We start from the raw sequence: 26,149 nt of genomic DNA on the forward strand, positions 1-26,149 counted from the left end.
GAGGAATCACCAAACCAACAATGAAAATACGTCTCTAGCCTAGACTTCTAGATGTTGTGCGTTAGGTTCCAAAGCGTTGTTAGATTCATTAAATTTATTTTATAGTTGATCTTGCTTAAGAAATTTTCCTTTCAAGTTCACCGCGTGATGTAGATGTACAATTCCTAAAATGCAATCTAAGATGATAAACAGTCGTTTTATCTTCTTTGTGCAATGAAAATCCAGCTACTAAGGAAAGAGAAATGGCGTTCTTTCAGCAAATAGCATAGAGCACACACTATATGCACTATCCTAAATCAAACCAATAAAACAGTCTAAATGAAAATGCACATGCATGTATTTGCTTTCAGCCTTCTTAATATGTGAATGATAAAAAGAAAGCTAATGCAAAAATCTGAATTATTTTTCAAAGCGACAATTACTAACAAGTTTCTTTTCAAAATCAAAATGAAGACAATGACAACACTTTGCGATTTGGAAATGAAAACTTGCTTTCGACGCTAGAAAAACTACTAATTCAAATCGAATACAATAGTAATAGGGTAATCAACTATCAAGAACAATCAAATTCTCTTCTATGACTGAAAACCACACTTGCGACACTTTCAAATCAAGAAACGACAGTACAATTACATTACTTCTTTGTAAAGGAGAACTGAAAATGACTTAAAAAATATATAAAAACATTTACAGTTCTTTGCACAATGGAGGCAGAATAACAGCAAGGAAAGGGGTTTCAAACAGAGGTGTACTGACTACAGGCAGTAAAAACTCTTGAATAGATCTGAAAAGAGTGAACACAGAAACCAAAATTTAGGAACAATGCCTAGTCTGATCAGCGCACTTGTAACACAGTGAAACTGAAATGCAACGCACCTACTACACTCGGGAAGTGCGCTAAAATTGAGATTCACAGAACAGACAGTGCGTTGGACCAGGGACGATACTTTGATTGGGTTCCGGGTCACAGTTTGCAGTTCAGTTCAGGGATTTTGGCCGAGCAAGTGGTAATCAGTAAATCAATCACAGGGGTAGATCTAAGGAGGTTACTAGAGCCACCAAGAGGGCAATTAGAAAGCTTGTAAATCAATTGTTTAATTCATAAGAAAAACCCGGAGATTAACTGAAGCAACATTGATCTACTTTGCACTTGCATAGCAAATGCAGTTCGAAGGCTAGCTGGCTTGACTTCAGGCTCCGCTTGTAAGTTTATAAAGTAAAAAAATGTAGATAAACAATCAATTTATTCGATCCCCAGTGGAGTCGCCATTTTGTTACAGGGAAAAGTGTCTATGCAAAACTGCTAATCCCACTAAGGTTGGTAGCTACCTTAGAAACAAAAAAAGTAAAACTACTTTCGCTTTCCTTTATGAAAGATAGATGAGAGAAGAATAAAGGAGACCAACCTCTGTCTTGCGCTTGGTTCCTTTCTCGATTCCTCTCTCTTCTGATAGTCCTTTGCTACTTGCTTTCTTGTATTCCCAGCTTCACAGAGTACCTGTAGAATCAAAGCAGCATAACACTATACAGGAACATGGATCTATTATCATAAACAATCTAGGATCAGATGTAAATTGACCATACAAATGCATAAAACATAAATCACACAAGAGTATGGAGGAAAACTTGAATAGCTTTATTGATAATCAAGAAAGATCCAAGAGAGTTACAACAAATTGTTCTGACCCAGCATCATCCTCTCAACAAGTGAGCCCTTCTTCCCCTCATGAAAAGATTAGATCACCCAACACTATGATGTTGCCTCAAGAAACCAACAGCAATTCATTACAAGATACAAAATTCCAGCCTCTCACCTCCGGATCTCTGGGATGAGAGATCTATATATAGATATTTGCAGAGGTGTGATTTAGCTCTGGGTTTTTTATTAGTGTCTTCTCTTTGATAGTTCTTGATTCCACTTGGAGATCTCATTGATCTCTTACTCATCCTTGGGCGATTCTAAGAGGCAAGTGTCATAGGAGAAGTTTCTGGAAGATTCCATGATCATCCACCTCGCAAATTGTCTCCGCCACTTGTCTTTTCTCATCCATCGCACCCCATAGAAGGGATTTTTGAAATGTAATGCACTTCTCGTGTGTACAAGGTGATATGCATCGCACCCTGGCCATGGAGAAAGTGAAATGATCTAGTTTTGACCAGTTCTGAGTAGTTTTTCATGGAGAACTTCTAGGAGATGATGTAATCAGTTGACCTTGTTCTTTTAGGGGTTGGAACAACACCTTTAGGGACTTAGGAGCCCTTAGTTTATGGACATTTATGATTGGGGTTGTAGTGCCCAAAAATGTCTATAACACTCGTTAACGTTCCACACCTCTGCCGCCCGATAGCCGTTGGATCTGCCCGACTGCAATTCGACAGCCCATGTTCGCCCATCCACGTTTCCTTCCGATAGCCCATGTAATCTGCTCTTTGCTGTTCATCTGCCAGATTTGACAGCTTACAATCAATTGTGCCTCCATTTCTTCCCGACACCACCCGCAAAGAGATCTCAGCCGTCCATCTGTTCCATCCAACGGCTAACATTCATTCCCAGCCCTTTGTTCATTTTCCATGTAGTCATCGTGTTTTTGGCCTGTCTTGTGCATCCAAAGGAAGAAGGCGATCACCCACCAGCACTCTGCGCAGTTAATATTCAACTGCCTCATTCAAGATACAGCATGGCCAAGGAAGGAAAGTACAGCCTCGAGCAGTTAAACGCCTTCAGAAGTTATGGAACCCCTTCAATATAGCACTCCACCGGTTCATGAAGTACAACAGAGTACCAGAAAGGGTCATTTTGTTCATTAAAACAATTGGATTGTAGCAGAGACCCATATCAGAAACTTTAGGTGGTTGGTGGTCCATTATGACCCCTCCACGCATGGGATAGCAGATATTTTTGTAATCAACCTCCATATATACCCAGAAGGAAGATGTAATGAGTGTTGATTGATATTGTTTTGATGTAAAGTTCAACTTCTGGAGACTGTAACTATTGTGATACCTACAGCGTCTAGTCTTCATTTTCAGCTAATGCAAGCTTCTTTTGTTGTTAATTGCTCACTTTCCACTTCTTCTTTGTTCCAGGTTGTGCATGTTATGCACTTTTCATGTGCTCTTGATGTTTAGCATTAGAAGGGCTATCATCCCACCTCTGTGTTAGGATCTAGTATGTATTATTTAAGGTGTATGCAGGTTTCTGTTGTCTTGGTGCCAGAGAGTTGTCATCCTGTCTATGCATTAGGAAATAGATTTACAGACCTTTTAACTGGTTGTAGCTGGCCATCACAGGGTCCTGTGCATCTGCTGGTGTGGTCAGTATTCTCCATGTTCACCTATTCCTTAAACTGTGAGTAATTGGTGGTCTAAAGCCTTGTAGTCTGAGGGTGTTCAACCATGTCTGGGGTTAAGCATAGTAGAAGTGGTTATCTGGCTTGAATATGCATCATTTCTTCCATTCATCCACCTTTATCCAACATTTTTGTTGAGTTTGTAATGTTCCCGAGCATCTCTGATATACAACCTAAGAGAGTTTCATGGGATGATAACAGGAACTTCATCTACCAAAATATGTAACCAACACAAGGAAGACAGACAAAAAGCTATCCAAATTCCACAGTGTCACAATACTCTTTAGAATTCAGCCACACACACTTAGAAGCCACAATGCAATCAGGCACAACACTTATTCATAGGACAAAATCAACACAAAATTTAAGAAAAGAAATAAAAAGAAAACAACAAAAGACTATGTACATAGTGTGGGGCACAACCCCCATATCTTCATTGAAAATAATGTTTTAATTCTTGTCCGTTGATAGGGAGAGATTCAATCTTCCCATCAAGTGATTTAAGATGATATTCATGTTGGCAAAGCTTCACGTGTACCATGTATGGTCCAATCCACAAGGACTGAAACTTAGTGTGTTTTCCTTTGTCCTCGTGGGATTTATCCCACTTTAAGACTAAGTAATCCACACTAAAGGTATTTTCCCCTGTAGACTTCTTATGAAACCACCTCTTGATACAACTCAGGTGAAGCAAAAAAAAATTATTTTTCTTTCAACCTTTCTTCCCATAGTTTGTGCAAAGTGTCTATCCTATGCTGAACTAATAGACAAGACTTGCCTTGGGACTCTTGTGACATTTGGAGAGTGGGAAAGTAAATGTTTGGTGGGAGGATGACTTATTTTCCATACACTAGGAAGTAAGGAGAGGTTTTCAAAGAATTTTTAAGCATGACTCGGTCATCCCATAAGGAATTCACCGAAGTAGAGTGTCAGTTTCATTATATAGAAAATATGGCCTTTTTGATGATATGAATGAGGTTATTGTTTGTAGATTCAATAAGACCATTCCCTTGCAGGTAGTAATTAGTTGAATTTTTCAATATAATACCACTTTCCAATGAAAAATCATAAATTTTTAACAATGAAAAATATCTTGCATTGTAAAAAACAATTGACATAGGAATACTGAACCTGGAAATGATGTTCAACTGCAGAAATCTAATGAATTCCTAATCATTCACCTATTTTAGCGAAACTGCCTCTGTCCACTGCGTGAAATAGTCTGTAGCAGTTATAATATATGGTATTGCTTTGACGGGTGTCGGAAAATTTCCCCAATGATATCCATGCCCCATTGTTGTAAAGGTTCTTCCATTGCAATGGCCTACAGCAAGGCTGCTAACTTCTGATTTCTGCTGGCACACCTTTGACAGACTGAACAATTACGGATATAGGAATGAGAATATTTGAAAAATGTAGGCCAGTAAAAGTCAGCTCACATAACCTTATTTTTTGTAGCCTTTCCTACAAAGTGTCCCCTGAATGGTCCACCGTGGGTATCACGCAATACCTTTTCTGAATCATGTGACTCCAAACACCTGAGAAATAATCCATTTTCATTCTTTTTTAACAACACCCCATGCACCAACCGATATGATAATGCTTTAAGTCAGAGTGCCCTCTTTTGTCATGTGGAAAAGTGGGAGGGCATTGTGCCATGCTTGATGTATTGGCACAAATTTTTGTACCAAGAGTTTATCTTTGTAGTGAGGGAGGCTCTCTCAATGTTGTACATTTCAATATCTTGTTCCCATCCTATGAGCTCTTCTTCTTACTCTTTTGTGTTTACTGCTTTTGATGCTAATTGGAAAATACCATGACCTTTGATTGTGTGAACTGGCTTGATTTCTATATCATACTCTTGTAACATAGTCATCTATTTTTCCCTCCTTTCACCCAGGTCTTGTTGAACAATGAGTGACCTAACTGCTGGGTGTGGAAAAATGATAACACAACAATTATTTAATAGATAGCGTCTAAAGTGATTTACCACCTTGTACACTACATATGCCTATTTTTCCATGGTGGGGTAATTAATTTCTAGTCCTTGCAGACTTGTGCTCATGAAGAAGATAGGTCATTCATTGTTCAACTCATCCTTTTGAGTAAGTACAATATTTAGAGAGGTGTCAGAAGCAAAAGAATAGAGCAAGAAATATTTACCGAAGTCCAAGTTTTACAATGTAGGTGCTTATTCTATAGCCTATTTGATATGAGTGAACACATTTTCCCTTTTATCTCATTTGTAAATTACATCCTTCTTCACCATCTCCTGTATTGGTTTAGAAATCTAAGCATAGTCGGGGATGAAATTACAGAGGAATTTGATCTTCCCCAAGAAAGACTACATGGCTTTCTTATACACTAGGAAAGGAATATGTGTGATAGTCCTAACCCTGACCAAGTCTACCTTGATCCATCTTTGGAAATGATGTGTCCCAAGAGATTAACCTCGAACACTGCAAAGATGCTCTTCTTGGGATTCAAGGATATCTCGTATTTGCAGCATTGCTAAAAAATCTTCTTCAAATGACACATGTGGTCTAACCTCAGACCACTATGATTTGGCCAATAAGTCCATAGGTGACGATGTCCATTGCATGTTGGAATGTCGCACTGAAGTTTACTATCCCAAACAACATTCGTCAAAACATGAGCATGCCCCACTTTGTCCTAAAAGTAGTTTTTAGTCTATCCGACTCTACCACGAGAACATGGTTGTATCCTGAAAAGTCGTCAAGCAAATAAAACATTATGAACCTCGATACCATTTGCAATATATGCTCCATGGATGATACATGGTAGTTATCCTTGTTTGAGGTGTAGTTGATATTATGGACATCTACACACAGGTAGATCTCCCTATACTTCTTTATCACAGGAACCAAGTTTGATACCTACGTTGAATATCACACCTTTTATTTGATCCAAGCATCCAACAGTTTTCTCAAGTCCTTTTGTATGAGGGGCTCAAGTGTTGGGTGAACTTTCCTCAGTTTCTATTGAAATGGCTTGGCCCCTTCCTTGATTGGTATTACATGTTGGATGATTTGTGTTTCATATGTCTTGTGTTCATCATACGTCCATGTGAAGACATCACTGTACTACTTGAATAAGAATATGAAATATTGTCACTCTTGTGGTGTGCAAAAAGTATTGATATTGACATATTTCAAATCCTTCTCAGTTCCCAAGTTGATATGCTCATGCAATAGAGTGGAACTGTGGGTCTTGGCATTAACGGGTCCTCGGAAGCGGTTTTGTAGATCATACAAATTATCCAATGATACCACACCCTTGGGGATGAGGTTCCTTTTACTTTCATTGGATACATCCTGTAGTGCCTTCTCGTGCTCATCCTCATCGATCACTGTGCCTTTGAACACGTCAACGTTCACCATAAAATACAATATCTGTTGGTTGCCAGAAAAATCGTGTAAATTAGTGATATTATCTAGGATGGAAGGTTTATACAAAATTTCAATAAAAAAGTCATTCCATAATGGCGACATCCTAGCAACAACATTTTCCAAGTTATATTCATAGCTCCATTACACATTATTGGAATGAAAATAATATTAAAAGCTTCAAAATGTGAGATGAGTCGCCATAACTCTTGTTAATAACTTTTGAGATGAGATGACACACAATGTATGGTGTTATGTACATGATACACCATGATTTTTGAGTCACCTACCACTTTTAGAATGGAAACGTTGAGGTAAATGGCCTTCTATAAGCCCAAGATGAGTGCTTCATACTATGCAGTGTTATTCATACACCCAATTTCTAGGCCGCCAGAGATCAAATGTTCTCTCTATAGCAAGTCTATTAAAATGCAAGCAGCTCCATATCCCTCCCGCATTTTGGATCCATCGAAATACATTTTCCACATATCATATATACTAAGACTTCTAAATGCACTAGTAGTACTACTAATACTACTAATTGTACAGGGTTCATTATCTCCAGTTGGATAAGGAAGGAGACCCAAGTGTGTGACTTGTGGGACAGGGGATGGCTCTACAGGGCAACAACCTAGTTGAGTTTCTATAAAGTAATTTCCAAATAATAATTTTGTGAAATCCATTGGGTTGTTGTGTCTATTCAAAGGAGTAAACATGTGCTTCATGTATCTCTCTGATTCTACCCAGATCTGTTTCTTCCTGCCCCTGTATGCAAGCCATAGGTGTGACTAGTCTGTGGCAAAGTATCCTTGAAGCTTTCTAGACCGGTCTCTGCTCAATAGCACTCATTATAATTTTGAAATGTCAACAATCACTATGCTGATATATTGGTGAACTCGTCCATCAGATGATAAATGGATGATGACATCTCTGAGTTCATGAATTTCCTAGAGATGAGTTCTGTCTAGCTGAATAATTTGTGCATGTGTCTTTTCCGATTTAGCATTTATTTTCTTGGCAATAGATAATGTCATGACATTCGCTGATGCACCAAAATTTACCAAGCAATTGTGTACATTGAAATTGAACATTTTGAATGTTAACAAGAATGGCATGCAAAGTGTGTTTGCATTCACCATTGGTGTATTAATAATAGATGTAACAGTATCAGGAGAATTATCAGATCCCTTGTCTGAAGAGGAAGAATTACCTATAGAGTTTTTCCCAAGTTCCCGTAGAAATATGTACCGCTAGCTCATGATCTGAAAATCACTCGTGAGTGATCTCAGTTAATTAATGAATGAATGAAGGTATTACAGACTCATGTGCTGGTGTGTGTCTATGTTATCTTAGGCAATGGATTGATAAGATTGCAAAATACGAAGACACTGGAAAATAGTAAGAGAAACATAGCAAGAAAAACAGAACAAAACAAAATTTAATGAGTTCACCCAATCCTCCTGGGCTACATCTCTGGTCCAACTCTCAGTGGTGGCCTTATTTTATTGTGTCTTTTAAGTAGAGTTTTTACAGTGAGGAGCTCAATATGAGTCTCCTGAACAGATGGTGCTTAGCAGGGTGGTTCTTGGATTCCCCAAGCCACTAGAGCGCACAGATTCCCCCTTACTAAGTCTCGACCTCAACTGGTCTGAATGGGATGAGTCCAATTTGACACTCAGTTCCTGACAAATATCCTCGCAGGGATTGCTTAAACCTCTCAAGCCTTCTATCTGCTCAATGATGCCTTAGCTCTGCAGGTCAGCTTGGCTCTCTGTTCTCTGGTTCTCTGTCTCACTGTCTCTTTCTTCTCATTTTTGTTCTTCTTTTTCCTTTTCTCTTTTGTCATCCTCTTTCTATTCTCTATCATTTTGTGGCTTAAAGCCAATTTTTCTCATGATTGTTCACTTTCTATTTTGCCTCTTCAGATTGCCTACTACTATTTGCTTGGAATTCCCTGCCTCTGCATCATTGCCACTGTGTAATGTCTCACATGGAAGTGGCCACTTGTCCTCTTACAAACTGTGCCAGCTCCTCCTCAAATGGTTCAGTATTTCGGTTATGCCACGAAATGATTCATCAGCCAACTCAGCGGTCAAATCAGACTTCAGACTTTTATATGTTGTAGCTTAATTCTCCCTCCATATCTGGTTTCCCATCGGGCACAATCTCTACTGTTAGATCTAGAGCCCCCAGATCCTACAGTGTTCACTCTTATCACATGGTTGACTTGCTCGAATGTTAGCTCATGATGAGAGGTGGTTTTCTCTCTCATCTGCCGGACACGCGTCATTCACTATATGGAATCGTTGGGTCTCTTGACAATTCTGCTTACCACCCAAGATGCCTCCAATATTCCACCGGTTTTGGAGCACAGGACCCACCTATCATTTCAGCACTTTTCCCATGGTTTTCATCTTCCCTTGTGACCAAGCGCTTGGGGCTATTCCTTCTTGAGGGGTTTTTGCCAACGATGCACAATTAGCGCTTTGCACTAATCACACATCAAAAACAACCTTCGTTTTCTAATCCGGACTTCCTAACTGCTAGTTCACATCCTGTGCGGTCTCCATGGGCCTCAGTTAGCACGCTTTGACCAAGTTCCTCACCATTCCTTGATGGCTACAAACTGCCACTATTCAAAGGTCTTCCTGATAGTTCATTGTTCACAAGTTTTTGAAGTCTATCATGATTTGATACAGCCATAGAATTTTGATAATTTTCATGAATCCAATTTGGATCATGGCCTTCCCACTGAAAAAGATTTTGGACCACCAAAAGTTAGCTTTCAAGCATCGACTAAGTGAATGTACAATTGTCTCACTTGTCCAATCTCTATCCATTTTTCACTGCTCAGCTTTGAACCCTTGAGCCCAACTCTGAGGTACTTAACATCTCCCTTGCGTGTCGTTCTCACCTTCCTATCCAGAACTGTGTCTTCCTGCAATTCATTAAGATATTCAGGTAACAAGTCATCAATAGAAGGCAATTGACTCTGCTCTTTGGGATCCTCAATTAATGAAGGTTCAAACAATCTCAAGCAATCTACATTTACAGCTAAGTAGATGTGCATGTAAGCTAGTAGATCAAGGCGAAAAGCATTCTCACCAATTTTCTCAAGTATCCTGAAAGGTGCATACCTGATAGGTTTTAGCTTTTTACCTTCACCTTGCATCGTGTCCTTGCTGATATACAGCCAGACTTGGTCACCAACTTGGAAACTATGCTCCATCCGATGCTTGTCATGCCTTGCCTTGTATTTGGCTTGGCTCTTTTCTAGTTGTTCCTATACTGCCTGATGGATCTCTTAGATTTGTTCAATGAACCTAGTTTCCTTATCCACATCACTATGTCCCTCAACTGTGGTGTCTTTACCAAAGACAAAATCCAAAGGAGACCTTGGTGTGAAACCAAAACAGGTGTCAAAAATATATCTTTGTGTAGAAGAATGTTTTGCTTGGTTGAAATCATGTTGCACATAACACAAATGTTCATTCCAAAGCTTAGGATGCTTGCTGCAATATCCCCTGAGCAACTGGATCACTATCCTGTTGACTACTTCGGTCTGGCCATCAATTTGTGGATGGAAAGTTGTGCTTTTCTTCAGTTTGGCATCCATTAGTTCCCACAGACTTGACCAAAACTTCCCCACAAATCGGGTGTATCAATTAGATACAATGGAAGTGGGTAGTCCAAAATGAACCCATACATGTTGAAAGAACAATTTTGCAATCTGTTCAGCTATAATCTGCTTATTACAAGGTATCAAAATGTACATTTTGTTGAACCTATCCACAACAACATACAGATAATCACAACCTTTCCTGATTTAGGTAGTCCTCCAACAAAATCCATGGAAACACTTTCCAAAAGGTGAGAAGGAACTAGTAATGGAGTGTACAAGCCTAGTTTTCTATTGTTGGGCTTGCTTTTAGCACACATAGTACACCTTCTTACGTATCTAGAAACTGTCTCATTCATTTTTGGCCAATAGCAAAATCTTTGTAGCTGTGCAACTATTTACCTGACCCCAAAGTGACCTAATATTAGAGAAGTGTGTGCTTCTCGAATTATCTTTACTCTTTCCGTTTGTGGAATGCATAGTGTTGCACAAAATATTGTCACCATGACATTCTGTAATCGGTGTGAGCCTATCACCACTCATACTTTCCTCCTTTGCAAGTCTTAAACCTCAATTCTTCATGTCAAGCCTTGAAAATAAGATAAATCCCTTAAAAGTCTCTAAAACTCTAGTTCTACACTTTCTCCTAGCATTGCCTGTGGTCCCGCACCTATTGGTCATGTCCCCTGCATACCTGACCACTATGTCTTTGTGTAATGGGTGCGGACCCCTATAAAAGTCAAAAAGGTGCAATTACATTCTTAAAAACTCACTTTGAGTCATTTCTGGAAGCTTCTAGAAGGAATCTTGAGGTGGCAAGTTCACTCCTTTAAGGTTCATCGATCCCATACCTTAAGGAGCTAACCCCTTGATGTGAGGAGCTTATCCCTTTGAAGGAGGACTCTATCCCTTCATTGGTGGACTTGTAACCTCTTTCCTTTGTACTATAAAATGAAGCATTGGGCTGGTTACTGGGAGGTTTAAAGCTGAAGATTTTTGAGGTGAAATGCTACTGGAACTTAGTCTTCCTAATTGAGCTTTTGTGAGGAAAGATTACATACCTTGTTGATATCATTTAGAAGAGTGTGAGGCTTGTCAAAGTAGAGGAGATTCCTATTTCAGACCTTGGGAGGAGCTTTTACAACATCAAGGCACGCACAAAATATTGTCACCATGACATTCTGCAATCGGTGTGAGTCTATCACCACTCGTACTTTCCTCCTTTGCAAGCCTTAAACCTCAGTTCTTCATGTCAAGCCTTGAAAATAAGAGAAAGCCCTTAAAAGTCTCTAAAACTCTGGTTGCGTACTTTCTCTTAGCATTACCTATGGTCCCACACCTACTGGTCATGTCCCCTGCATATCTGACCGCTTTGTCTCTATGTAATGGGTGTGGACCCCTGTAAAAGTCAAAAAGGCGCAAGTACATTCTTAAAAACTCACTTTGAGTCATTTTCGGAAGCTTCTAAAAGGAATCTTGAGGTGGCAAGTTTGCTCCTTTAAGGTTCATCCATCCCATACCTTAAGGAGCTAACCCCTTGATGTGAGGATCTTATCCCTTTGAAGGAGGATTCTATCCCTTCATAGGTGTTCCTGTAACCTCCTTCCTTTGTACTATAAAATGAAGCATTGGGCTGGTTACTGGGAGGTTAAAAGCTGAAGATTTTTGAGGTGAAACGCTGCTCGAAATTAGTCTTCCTAATTGAGCTTTTGTGAGGAAAGATTACATACCTTGTTGATCTCATTTGGAAGAGTGTGAGGCTTGTCAAAGTAGAGGACATTCCTGTTTCGGACCCTGGGAGGAGCTTGTACAACATCAAGGCGCGCACAAAATATTGTCACCATGACATTCTGCAATCGGTGTGAGTCTATCACCACTTATACTTTCCTCCTTTGCAAGTCTTAAACCTCAGTTCTTCATGTCAAGCCTTGAGAGAAAGCCCTTAAAAGTCTCTAAAACTCTTGTTCCACACTTTCTCTTAGCATTACCTGTGGTCCCACACCTACTGGTCATGTCCCCTACATATATGACCGCTTTGTCTCTGTGTAATGGGTGCTGACCCCTGTAAAAGTCAAAAAGGCGCAAGTACATTCTTAAAAACTCACTTTGAGTCATTTCTGGAAGTTTCTAGAAGGAATCTTGAGGTGGCAAGTTCACTCCTTTAAGGTTCATCCATCCCATACCTTAAGGAGCTAACCCCTTGATGTGAGGAGCTTATCCCTTTGAAGGAGGACTCTATCCCTTCATAGGTGGACCTATAACCTCCTTCCTTTGTACTATAAAATGAAGCATTGGGCTGGTTACTGGGAGGTTGAAAGCTGAAGATTTTTGAGGTGAAATGTTGTTGGAACTTAGTCTTCCTAATTGATCTTTTGTGAGGAAAGATTACATACCTTGTTGATCTCATTTGGAGGATTGTGAGGCCTGTCAAAGTAGAGGAGATTCCTGTTTCGGACCCTGGAAGGAGCTTGTACAACATCAAGGCATGCACAAAATATTGTTACCATGACATTCTACAATTGGTGTGAGTCTATAACCACTCTTACTTTCCTCCTTTGCAAGTCTTAAACCTCAGTTCTTCATGTCAAGCCTTGAAAATAAGAGAAAGCCCTTAAAAGTCTCTAAAACTCTGGTTCTGCACTTTCTCTTAGCATTACCTACGGTCCCGCACCTATTGGTCATGTCCCCTGCGTACCTGACCGCTTTGTCTCTGTGTAATGGGTGTGGACCCCTGTAAAAGTCAAAAAGGTGCAAGTACATTCTTAAAAACTCACTTTGAGTAATTTCTGGAAGCTTCTAGAAGGAATCTTGAGGTGGCAAGTTCACTCCTTTAAGGTTCATGCATCCCATACCTTAAGGAGCTAACCCCTTGATGTGAGGGGCTTATCCCTTTGAAGAAGGACTCTATCCCTTCATAGGTGGACCTGTAACCTCCTTCCTTTGTACTATAAAATGAAGCATTGGGCTGGTTACTGGGAGGTTTTAAAGCTGAAGATTTTCGAGGTGAAATGCTGCTGGAACTTAGTCTTCCTAATTGATCTTTTGTGAGGAAAGATTACATACCTTGTTGATCTCATTTGGAAGAGTGTGAGGCTTGTTAAAGTAGAGGAGATTCCTATTTCAGACCCTGGGAGGAGCTTGAACAACATCAAGGCACACACAAAATATTGTCACCATGACATTCTGCAATCGATGTGAGTATATCACCACTCATACTTTCCTCCTTTGCAAGTCTTAAACCTCAGTTCTTCATGTCAAGCCTTGAAAATAAGAGAAAGCCCTTAAAAGCCTCTAAAACGTTGGTTTTGTACTTTCTCTTAGCATTACCTGTGGTCCCGCACCTACTCGTCATGTCCCCTGCGTACCTAACTGCTCCGTCTCTGTGTAATGGGTGTGGACCCCTGTAAAAGTCAAAAAGGTGCAAGTACATTCTTAAAAAATCACTTTGAGTCATTTCTGGAAGCTTCTAGAAGGAATCTTGAGGTGGCAAGTTCGCTCCTTTAAGGTTCATGCATCCCATACCTTAAGGAGCTAACCCCTTGATGTGAGGAGCTTATCCCTTTGAAGGAGGACTCTATCGCTTCATAGGTGGACCTGTAACCTCCTTCCTTTGTACTATAAAATGAAGCATTGGGCTGGTTACTGGGAGGTTGAAAGCTGAAGATTTTTTAGGTGAAATGCTATTGGAACTTAGTCTTCCTAATTGAGCTTTTGTGAGGAAATATTACATACCTTGTTGATCTCATTTGGAAGAGTGTGAGGCTTGTCAAAGTAGAGGAGATTCCTATTTTGGACCCTTGGAGGAGCTTGTACAACATCAAGGCACGCATAGAATATTGTCACCATGACATTCTGCAATTGATGTGAGTCTATCACCACTCATACTTTCCTCCTTTGCAAGTCTTAAACCTCAGTTCTTCATGTCAAGCCTTGAAAATAAGAGAAAGCCCTTAAAAGTCTCTAAAACTCTGGTTCCACACTTTCTCTTAGCATTACCTGCGGTCTCGCACCTACCGGTCGTATCCTGTGCGTACCTAACCTCTTTGTCTCTGTGTAATGGGTGTGGACCCCTGTAAAAGTCGAAAAGGTGCAAGCACATTCTTAAAAACTCACTTTGAGTCATTTTTGGAAGCTTCTAGAAGGAATCTTGAGGTGGAAAGTTCACTTCTTTAAGGTTCATGCATCCCATACCTTAAGGAGCTAACCCTTTGATGTGAGGAGCTTATCCCTTTGAAGGAGGACTCTATCCCTTCATAGGTGGACCTGTAACCTCCTTCCTTTGTACTATAAAATGAAGCATTGGGCTAGTTACTGGGAGGTTGAAAGGGAAGATTTTTGAGGTGAAATGCTGCTGGAACTTAGTCTTCCTAATTGAGCTTTTGTGAGGAAAGATTACATACCTTGTTGATCTCATTTGGAAGAGTCTGAGGCTTGTCAAAGTAGAGGATATTCCTATTTCGGACCTTGGGAGGAGCTTGTACAACATCAAGGCACGAAAGGCTGTAAAGTTCTTCTATTTTCAAAGTTAATACAATCAAGTTTATTTTTCTCAATAAGTTGTGTTTTATGGTTTATTTCATGGATTCCTTGATCACCATGACGAATATGATTTATTATATTGGCTATGCAGGTGTTATTTGATGTGTGCTTGTTTGTGATTGTAATTTCTCAAAAAGAAACTCTTTCGAATGGTCGAAGCGTGGCTGCCACAAACTAGTGTTGGACTTAAGGTAGAGTCTAAAACACCTCTTAGTTTTTATTAATGAATCGCAATATATTTAGAGAAAGGTAGATTTGCTTGTCTTGCTTGTTGCTAGATATCTATTGATACTAGGGAGATCGGTCTTGTCTGCAAGAACAATTTATCCGGCCGACACATAGCTTCCCACAATGATATAGGAGTTGGTTATTTACATGATAATCCAATTCTTCTACTCGTTTGCCTTGACTCAAAGTTACATATACATATTTAGAGTCTATATCTTGAGCATATTGTTTAATGTAGCTCCCATGTAACACAAAATTATTCTTAAGTATAGTAGATGCATTTATGATGGGTCTAGATAACATATTTGCAACTTTATTGTGTATGCCCCTTTTATATCTGATGACTAAATGAAACTGTTGTAGAAAACCCATCCATCTATAGTGCCTTGATTGCTGCAACATAGTTTGGGAGTGCAGATATTGAAGTGGTTGATGATCAATATGTATTATTATCTCTTTGCCCATTAAGTAATGTTTCCACTTTTTCACACTCTGTACTAATGCATACAATTCTTTATCACATGTAGGATAGTTAACTACTGTAGAATTAAATGTCTCAAAATGATAACATATGGGTCTACCATGCTGTGTCAACACTGCTCCTATGGCATAGTCACTGGCATCCGTTTGGATCTCAAATGGTCTTTGAAGATTAGGCAGTGCTAGTACAAGTGTTGTACTAATATTTTCTTTCAAGGTGTCGAAGGCTTTCTGCTATTTGCCTCCCCACTGAAACTCCTTGTTCAAACCTATTAAAGCTTGTAAGGGAGTTGCAATTAAGGAAAATTTAGAAATGAAATTTCTCCAATATTGTGTTGCTCCTAAGAAGCTTCTAACTTCTGTAGCCGATTTGGGTTTCGGCCAGTTTACAATAACTACTAGCTTAGAGGGATCTATCTTCAATTCACCACCCCTACTATATGTCCCAAATAATTTAGAGATGTTTTTTCCAAATTCATGTAGAAATTTTGAATAATATGACACTTATTCACAGAGATTATCCCGATTATACACTATTGCAGAATGCATGCATAATACATAACCTCCTCTACATTGATCATCAATTTTGCAGAATTAAAAACAATGAAACATCAATCGCATGTGCACATTAACACAGTATTTAATCGGGGAAATCATACAACTGAAAACCCCACACTATCTGTATATTATAATGATTGAGAACATGTAACAATACATAGTGCAATACTCCTCACAAGTACTCAGTACTATCTCCACCTGTTACACACAAACTAGCTCAGAACTGAATCAATCACAAGTTCAAATCTCCTTCGCTGCTTGCCTACCTCCACTGCACAATCCTGCATGAGAATAGATGAGAATGGCTGATCCAAAATCATATTTCCCTTGGCTGAACCACGCAATCCTCATTGGAAATACTCAATCCATTGATTGTGCAAATCTCATGCACAACTATAGTCACAACTGACAGTTGTCTTGCCCTTTCACTCACCTCTAACACTTGTCTCCACTGAACTGTCCATGCACTGAGTTAAATGATGTATTCTTTAGTTGTTTTATGAGTTAATAATTAGTGAATTAATTAATAATTAATTCATATCACTCATCACTAGTGTATTCTGCAGTTAGACTAAATACAACTAGTTCAACTAAGTCAAACTGAACACAACTCCATCAACTCCACCAAACTCAATCACTTGAGTTCTAACTGAAGTCCATCATCCAATAGCTCAACTGACCCATAAGAAAAGCGCATTTCCTTCTGGCAGTTACATGTTCCACATCTGTAGCTCGAACTGAAGTGCTCCAAGAGGATAAGATAATGTTTATAGTCCAAATATTATTAAGAGCTAATAATATTCGACTGTTCTATTTTTAGCCTGGCAGTCTAAAAATAGACTCCGCCCATATGTCTAAAAATAGAAGTCCATATATTTTTACCAACATGACCAATCATCCACAAATAGCATCCTGCAACTCATAGACCATGATCCATATGTCTAAAAATAGACTTTGCGCCAAAAATAGCCTGCGGGCCCACTTAGTGAAGGCGACTTCTTTTCACTAAGCTCCATCATCTTGTTGCATTCTCAACAATTCACATTTTGAGAGTTTAACATAAAGTTTTTCTCTTTTCAAAACATCTAGTGTCTACTTAACATGCTTTAAATGTTCTTCCCATGTTTTTTTAAATATCAGAAAGTCATCCAGATACACAATAACAAAATCATCAATAAAAGGTCTAAGTACATCATTCATTAATCTCATGAAAGTAGTAGAAGCATTAGTTAAGCCAAAAGGCATAACCAACCACTCATACAATCCCTGCTTTGTCTTGAGAGCAGTCTTCCATGCATCTTGTTCTACAACTCTGACCTGAAGGTATCCACTATGCAAGTCTAACTTGGAAAAATAAACAGCTTCTTTCAATTGATCTAAAAGATCATCTATGTGAGGAAGGGGATAATGATTTTTGATTGTTATCTTATTCAGTGCTCGGTAATCAATGCACATTCTCCACGATCCATCTTTCTTTCTCACCAAAACGATTGGTGACCTACATGGTGATGTGCTAGGTCTGATGAACCCTTTCTCGAGCAACTCTTGCACCTGCTTCTTGATTTGTGCATTCTCTAAAGCGGACAACATGTACATTACAATGTTAGGAAATGGAGCATCTTGCTACAAAATAATATCATGCACTATTTCCTTTTTTGGTGGCAGACCTTTAGGTTCTTGAAACAAGATATCATACTCTGAAACAACCTTTTCTAAATAAGCTTGATGTTTAGCATCACAGCCCTCAAATACATTGGTTTTATCAGGTTTCTTTTCCTTTACAACCATCAGTAAGAATTGTTTGCATGAATTTATCATTCATTTCATCTGCCCTCAGTTTATGAGAGTATAATTATTCTTGAGCTTATGAGCTCTTACAAAGTATTCGATTCCATCTTTAATGAGTAGATACTTGTTTTCAGCTCTATAGAAAATAGCTTTTCTGTCATACAAGTAAGGACTTCCTAAAACAATTCCACATATATCCAAAGGAATTATGTCTAACTCAACCTCATCTACAAATGTTGACCCAAAAGAAAACTTGAGTTTGCATTGTCTAGTCACTTGTAGTTGTGCATTATCATTTAACCATCCTAACGGGTATGGTTTCATGTGAGGTATAGTCACTAATCCCAACTTCTTTACAATTGCTTCAGAAATTAAATTTACTTGTGAGCTACTAACAAACAAAGTATCTCTTCTGATGTTTGTAAATGACTTGAATATGGAAAAGCTCATGTCTTTTTCTCTCATTTTCTTCATTAATAGTAGATGCTTCAGAATTCTTACCTTTTATACCTATGGCTGTAATAGTTGTTTCATCTCCTGAGTTTGTCCCCAAATCTTTTTGAATAGCTACAACAGTCTTCTTCTTCTTACCCTTGAACTTATTAAGTCTCAACTCCAGATGCAGAATCCAACAGTGCTCATCATCATGTCCATTCTTCTTACTGTGAGTGCATGAAGCCTTACATTTCTGTGTAGTGTTAGCCTTCCTTGCTTTCCATTTCTATTTTATTTTCTCCTTATTCTTGCTTGCAGTGGGTTGGGAGGATCCCCCAACTTCTGAACTTCCATTCTTTCCTCTAGCTTCTAGATGAGTAGCTTGATCAGATACCTCATCTATACTAGTGGGATTAAACATGAGGATAGTGTGCCTCATGTAGTTGTGTAGACCACCAATGTACTTCAACAGTGTCTTAGGTGAGTCTAGTGAGATTCCTAGAATCAATGCTCTCTTCCTAAATTCTTGGGTGTATCCTTGTACACTTTTCCCTTTCAACTGTCAAAGAGTTTGCTAGCTCATCATGGCTTGCTGCATGTAGGCCAATGGATAGAACTGCTTTTTGATTTCAGAAACAAATTCAATCCAAATAGAAATGGTCATACCATGTCTCTTCATGTCAGCATGGGTCCTGCCTTCCCACCAAACCAAGGCAGTGCCTCCAAGGCATATGCTTGCCAGCTGAATCTTGCTCTTGTCTGAATCAATACTCTACACTCTGCAATAAACATCAATTTGTCTAATCCAATTTCCAGCTTTTCTGCATTCAACTCTCCATCATATATAGGTAAATCAAATTTTACATCTAATTTAATCAAAGATGCCTTCTTTTTATGTTCAGGGCTATTAGGAGGTGTGAGAAAGCTTTCTTCTTTCCCTTTGCGTTTTGAGTGGTCACAGAGGAGAGACTCTTCTTCTCCTTTATCTTGTTTGGAGCCTGATGAGTCTTCATCTTTATGTTTTCTAAAGTCCTTATATATTTCCTATACCATGGACCTTATGGCTAGTAAAATATCTATGAATTCAAGGTCTGGCCCCATAGAACCTTCCTCTGACATTGTCTTCTAAGGATAGACTCTTCCAATTTCAGGATTAGCTTCGACCAACTATCCTTCTCCTAATTTGAGCTTTGATCTAGTTAGCATTCAACAACTAAATCCAACACAAGCTTGTCTGACCTTAACAGCCTAAAGCTCTGATACCACTTGATCTGAAAATCACTCGTGAGTAATCTTAGTTAATTAATTAATGAATGAAGGTATTACAGACTCATGTGTTGGTGTGTGTCTATGTTATCTTAGGCAACGGATCGATAAGATTGCAAAATACATAGACACTAAAAAACAATAAGAGAAACACATCAAGCAAAACAGAACACAACAAAATTTAATAAGGAGTTCACCCAATCCTCTTAGGCTATGTCTTTGGTCCAGCTTTCAGTGGTGACCTTCTTTTATTGTGTCTTTTAAGCAGAGTTTTTACAGTGAGGAGCTCAATTTGAGTCTCCTGAACAGATGGTGCTTAGTAGGGTGGTTCTTGGATTCCCAAAGCCACTAGAGTGCACAAAATCCCCCTTACTAAGTCTCGACCTCGACTAGTCTGAATGGGATGAGTCCAATTTGGTACTCAGTTCTTGATAGATATCCTCACATGGATTGATTGAACCTCTCAAGCCTTCTGTCTGCTCGATGTTGCCTTAGCTCTGCAGGTTAGCTTGGCTCTTTGTTCTCTGCTTCGTTGTCTCATTCTCTCCTTCTTCTCTCTTCTATTCTTCTTTTTCCTTTTCTCTTCTATCTTCTTCTTTCTGTTCTCTGTTGGTTCGTGGCTTCAAGCCAATTTGTCTCATGACTATTCACTTCCTCTTTCGCCTCTTCAGATCGCCTTTTTCTATTCACTTGGAATTCCCTACCTCTGCATCATCGCCACTGTGTAACATCTCACAGGGAAGTAGCCACTTGTCCTCTTACGAACTGTGCCAGCTCTTCCTCAAATGGTTTCGTATTTCGGTTACGCTGCGAAATGATTCATCCGCCAACTTAGCGGTCAAATCGGACTTCATAATTTTATATGCAGTAGCTTAATTCTCCCTCCAGGTCCGGTTTCCCATCGGGCACAATCTCCATCGTTAGATATGAAGCCCCCAGATCCTATGGTGTTTTCTCTTATCGCACACTTGACTTGCTCAAACGTTAGCCCGTGATAAGAGGTAGTTTTATCTCTCATCCGTCAGACACACATCATTCGCTGTATGGAATTGCTGGGTCTCCTGAAAATTCCGCTTACTACCCAAAACACCTCTGATATTCTGCTGGTTTTGGAGCATGGGACCTGCCTATCATTTTAGCACTTTTCCCATGGTTTTCAGCTTCCCTTGTGACTAAGTGCTCGGGGCTATTCCTTCTCGAGGGGTTTTTCCCGACGATGATCATGCATTAGAAACGACCTCTATTTTCTTATTTGGACTTCCTAACTACTAGTTCGCGTCCTGCGCGGTCTCCATGGGCCTCGGTCAATGTGCTTTGACCAAGGTCCTTGTCGTTCCTTGCTGGCTACAAACTGCCACTATCCAGAGGTCTTCCTGATAGCTCATTGTTCACAAGTTTTTGAATTCTGTCATGATTTGATATAGTCATGGAACTTTGATAATTTTCATGGATCCAATCCAAATTAGCTCGTGATCTTTTTGAGTTCAAACATGGAGATTTTTGTATGAACCTTCTTCATATCATCCACAATGTTATAATCCACAACAGGAAGAATGATCAAGGCGTCTGGGGATGGAAATTTGTTTGTGGTTTCTGGAGGGATGGTTCTATCCTTACTTCATATCAGAAACACTTTTCATTAAGACTAATCTCCCGGACTTGCTCTGAGTGTTGTGCGCTGAGTTAGTCATTGGATTGAGTTTCCTTAATAGGTTTTCTTTGAATTTTGTTTCGGCACCTCAATTATGGTGCTCGACCCTTGTATTCTTAGGTTATATAAGTTCCTCTACTTATGGTTCGGACTACCACTTTGAGGGTACTTATCGGTAGTACTCTTTTCGGCAGTGAGAATGGAATGATACATGTTCACTAGATGGAAAATAATTGGAGCTTCATTGGCTACAGTTGCTTCTTCCTCCCCTTCATCAGGTTTAGTCTTCTCCTCAACCATGAGTGAATCAACAAACTGCACAACCATCTTGCTCATGAGTTGGTTCCACTATGGGAACGTATTTTTTGAATGATACTCTTCATGAAACGTGCAATATGAATTCGTGCTAATTTTATCAATATTCAGGACAACATCGGAACTCTATGAAGACTTTGTCAGATGGTTGTTGCAACTGCTAGAAATTTAATTACTTCTTAACAAGTACTTTGGGGGCCTTGTTGCTCACACTAGTCTTGCTTATCCTTTGTTTGAGTTCCTCCATTTCAGTGGTCAGGGACTTGACTAGACGATTTAGGCTTTCAAGATCATTTGGTTCTTTCTCCTTAGCCTTGCTCACATAGGCATAATACCTCTTAACCATGTACTTGGAGTCTTTTTTTGATTCATCATCCAATATTACTCCAAAAACATGCAAGTTGTTCTCAATGGTAATAGCCTTTTCGTAGTTTTTTGTCAATGTTTGTCTTGCAGTTCGCTTTACAAACTATGAAAAGTTTGTTGGAAGGGAAGAAGTGTAGTAATCTATGGTGATGGAGTCATGAGGTATTGTGTTATTAGAAAATTTGTTCAAGATGTGATTGAAATATTTAACTTTTTCCTTTTGCTCCATCTTAGTATTACCCAACTCCTTTAATAATATGGCAAGGGTCTTATCTTCAATAAATTTTTCAACAAAGATATTTTTGAATCCTTTCTAATTTTGGATGGATTTTGGAGGAAGGTTGTGATACCATATATCTACTCTACCATACAAGGTACATGGAAAAATTTTGCATGCAACATCATCGTAACATACCTCAAGTGTTTGCAGATGTAGGTAAAAGTTGTCCAAGTTATCTTCAAACTTCACTCTCTTATCAAGGTCATACATCGTCAAGAGCTTCTCTGCATGCGTTGGAATCTTGTGTCGGACACCTGGAAGTGCTAGTGGGCCCTGAGTCATCCACTCCAAATTTTGATTAGCCATGTCTTCCTCTTCATTGTTGTCCTTTTCATTTTTTGAATCTGATGGTTCTTCTTCCTCTTCTTATTCCTCTTTGCCTATCCCACCAAAAGTTGAGCCTGAGAGTGGAATTTTATCTCTCTCACCACCGTGAAAGATTGGAAGCTCTTCCTCTTCTTCAAGATTCAAAACTACTATCCCTGTGGAGGTTGTCTTGTTCTTATTTGGAGAATATGGAAGACTAATTACTCCCAAAATCAATCCAACAACTTTTTTGAACTGACAGGTGATGGGGCAAATGACTTGAAGCTGATCGTACAGGATTTCATGTTCAAGATTAGGCTTGGAAGAGTCACCAAGTTTAGAATCATGGGTAGGGTAGGTGGAGTGAATGTTTCTTCATTGACTAAAAGATATAATGATGGGGTTAGTGGGTTTTATCAACCATAAAATATTGGCTACACTCCTTCTACCACAAGAAATGTTGATAGTGTTGGACCCGTGAACATTCAGGGGATCTCCCTGATATTAAGTCCCAATTATACCTCACACCATTTGGTTTACGAGTCTCATCTAGTATAAAGGCCCAATTTCCAAATCATTATCTCTAACTACTAGCACAACGGAGTGATTCAATGGTGTCTTTAAAAAGTAAGGGGAGTGTGCCTGGTGAGTGTGCAGTGCAACTATGTCAAGCTTCTTTTACTCCAAGGGGCAGATAAAAGTGAGCCTCTAGCTGAGAGGTAATAGTATCACCCAAGATGAGATGCACATGAACCATAAGGACCCATCTAACATCCAATGGAATCATACACAGCGGATGTGATAGTTGTTACAACCAACAAATAAGGAAATATTTGTCTAGTATCTCACGGAATAGTTGACATTGATGGAATAGTGATAAAAAACATTATAGCATATTCTCAATAAAATACATAATCAAACAACTGAAATAGTTCAACTATCTTAGTACATGTGAAAGAAAACAAGAAATACAAACATCCATAGAATAGTCTTACAAACATTCATAGTCCATGCATGAAGAACGTGTTGGCCTTAAAAGGCTTATGTTTATTAAGAAAAAGTTCCAAGACACATGTTTACAATGTACATCACTAGCCCCAGAAGTGGGTCATTAGGGCCACTCCTTGCTCCTCAAAGAACTAGTCGATCTCTCTAATGCCTTGCAGGAGGAGCCAAGGTGAAAATTTTGTTGCTTACACAATGAGGGGGTATATATAACCAAGGGATGGTGCTTCCCCTTTCTAAATCTGTGACTACCGTCATGTCTATTCAATTTCCTATGAATTTTAAACTTACATGACTCTTCATATTCATGTGTGTCCTTTAGAATTCCACTTTACAATACATTCGATTACAATATACATTTTGCACACTAGTGATGTGGCATATGACAACTCATGACTCGAATTGACATGACACTGCTGACATGGACTTTCTTGATGATGTCACAATGTCAAGTCACTATTTCCGTTGAGTGCTAGATGTCTTCTTGGATATGTTTTCTCTTCTCCTCTGCATAGCTTGATGATGCAGGGTCTTCGATGATCTTCAGTCTTGGATGATTGTTGAAAACTTGTGTCCCTTTTCTTCCTCTTGATAGATCCACTTGTAAGTTCACATGTGAGAGAGTATTTAGGCATGCTTCCCTCCTCCTTCTTCTTCTTCACCATATCGTCATGACTTAATGGTGTACCTATTCTCGTAATTTAGTCACGACAGGAAAAAACCAATATGAAAAATCCCTAGTCTAAGATGATGCATTATTATCCATGAACTGAGCCCAGGACAAGTCACAAACTGGGAGAAAGGGCCCAGTGACTGTACATTGTGCAATTCAATTACACAGGGAGAGAGCTTGGTCACTGAGACTTCGCAGTGCACAACTTAGGCTCAGCTGAGGAACTTTTCTGCACAATCCTCACTGAGGAGAAAAATTCAAAGTGCTAATTGAGGGAAATAATTGTTTAGTTCAAGTAGGTAGTGGTTACTACACGGTGGAGCCCTAGGGTGACCAACTGTAGAATTTGAAGAGGCAAAAGGGATTGGGCAGTAGAGAGGCCTAAGGGGCATATCTGTGTAGTTTTGAAGGTAGTGAGCTCAGACTGACGAAAGGGAACTAGAGGAAGCATCTGTGCATTTACGGAGGCAAAGGGAGGCTAGCCTCTCTATGCGTTACATAGTTCCAGTAGGAAAGGGAAAATATTGAGGGTTGAAATTGTGAAGTGCGCAGTTCAAGAAAAAATAGGAGGTATAAATGCATAATTCTGGAGGTCAAGGCAGGGTGTTGGACTATGGAATTGCATAGAACAATAGCCCTGAAGGATAGTAACTGCACACTATGAAGTTCTACGAAGAAGGTTCACATCCAAGAGGGTTGAGACTGTGCATGGCATAGCTCAGTTGGGGCTCAGTGAAGCTAAATTGCCTAGTCGGGAATATTTTCTGAAAATGGATATGTGCGAGAAGGGAGATGGACTCGTGATGAACTTGAGATATGATCACACATATAGCATAATTTTATGACATGATAGCATAGATCATCGAAACAAAAAAGAAAATAATTCTCCTCTTTTTGACTACCTCATGAAAAGATGCAACAAGTGCGACACTTAAGATAGACTTTAGGATGACTGTGATGACACATGTGCAACAATGCTCAAGACCTTGTGTATGAGTATGACGAATGTTTACATGGTTGGGACAATTCTTATGCACAATGGTTGACCTTTGTAACCACCCAAAAAGGTTCGCAAACATTATACAATAGTCAAACATGCCAGAAGATGACAACTAATCCAATAAGAAAAATGGGCCAAAGAACTTCAAGAAAGCTCATGGAATGAGCTTGAGTGTTTGCAAAAATCAAGAAAAATATGAAGGAAGGCTTTGAAAATTGAGTGCAAGCCAAAATTTTGGAGGGTGTTGCAGTAGCTACAACAAAAGGCTAAATCAATTTGCCAAAAAATGGATTATAGATCTATGAAATGAGAAGCTTGAAAGTTCAGAACAATTTTTAGCAGCAACCACATATATTTCTATAAAAAGGATTACAAGAGCTTTTTGCACTAGCACAATAGCTTCTCACAATCTCATAGTAAAATCCCTCATGACACATATAACTAGAGTGCACTTTTGTTTTATATAACAAGAAAAATAGGAGGAATAGGGCTAAGAATAATCTCAGGGGTGAAGCGCTCCACATGTGTTGTAACTCCTCACAATTAATGTGCCTATTTAAGAAAGGGAATCCATCCCAAATAGTGCACCCTCCATGAAGTAACTCCCAAGTGAATAAATGTGCCCTACTTGCTAGTGTAACTACTAGAAATAAATGTAGTTCATGTGCAAGGGAATCTTCCAAAATATTTCACCCTCCAACAATAGAAGAAGTAACTCCACATAGAAAATGCACCTTGCATGCTAATGTAATTTCCAGAATGAATGTGTCATGCCTATGAGAATATTAGCTGAACATAAATCCCTAAGGACTATCACTTAGGCATGATGATTACTCTCAATGGTGTACTTCTTCTCCAATGAAAGTCAAGCACTCAGCTGCTC

The sequence above is a fragment of the Pinus tabuliformis genome, chromosome 8 (assembly GCF_031772625.1).
Source record: "Pinus tabuliformis cultivar Carrire ecotype Pingquan chromosome 8, CPIR1, whole genome shotgun sequence".
NCBI classification, from domain to species: Eukaryota; Viridiplantae; Streptophyta; class Pinopsida; order Pinales; family Pinaceae; genus Pinus; species Pinus tabuliformis.